The sequence below is a fragment of the Penaeus monodon genome, chromosome 32, assembly GCF_015228065.2.
Source record: "Penaeus monodon isolate SGIC_2016 chromosome 32, NSTDA_Pmon_1, whole genome shotgun sequence".
In the NCBI taxonomy this organism is placed as follows: Eukaryota; Metazoa; Arthropoda; class Malacostraca; order Decapoda; family Penaeidae; genus Penaeus; species Penaeus monodon.
Genome location: NC_051417.1, coordinates 17189244 through 17189497, shown reverse-complemented (window position 1 = coordinate 17189497; position 254 = coordinate 17189244).

The window sequence follows — 254 nt, the reverse complement described above, 5'->3', positions numbered from 1 at the left end:
CGAAAAACAAGGTTTTATGAAGGACAATACTTAATTAAAGCAGAGCTACCAGTGATGGCCAACAAGGAAGAAAACAGAGAAAGAGAATTCAAGAAAGAAAAGAAGAAAGGGAGAATAAAATAAAACGAAAACATACGAAGCTCAACCAGCAGAGAAATACGCAGGAGGACTAACGAGGAAGGAACGCAGGGAATACATTTTCGGTGTGAGGGAGTTAACATTATGTGTAAGTAACACGCGATTTCGTCTGAAAG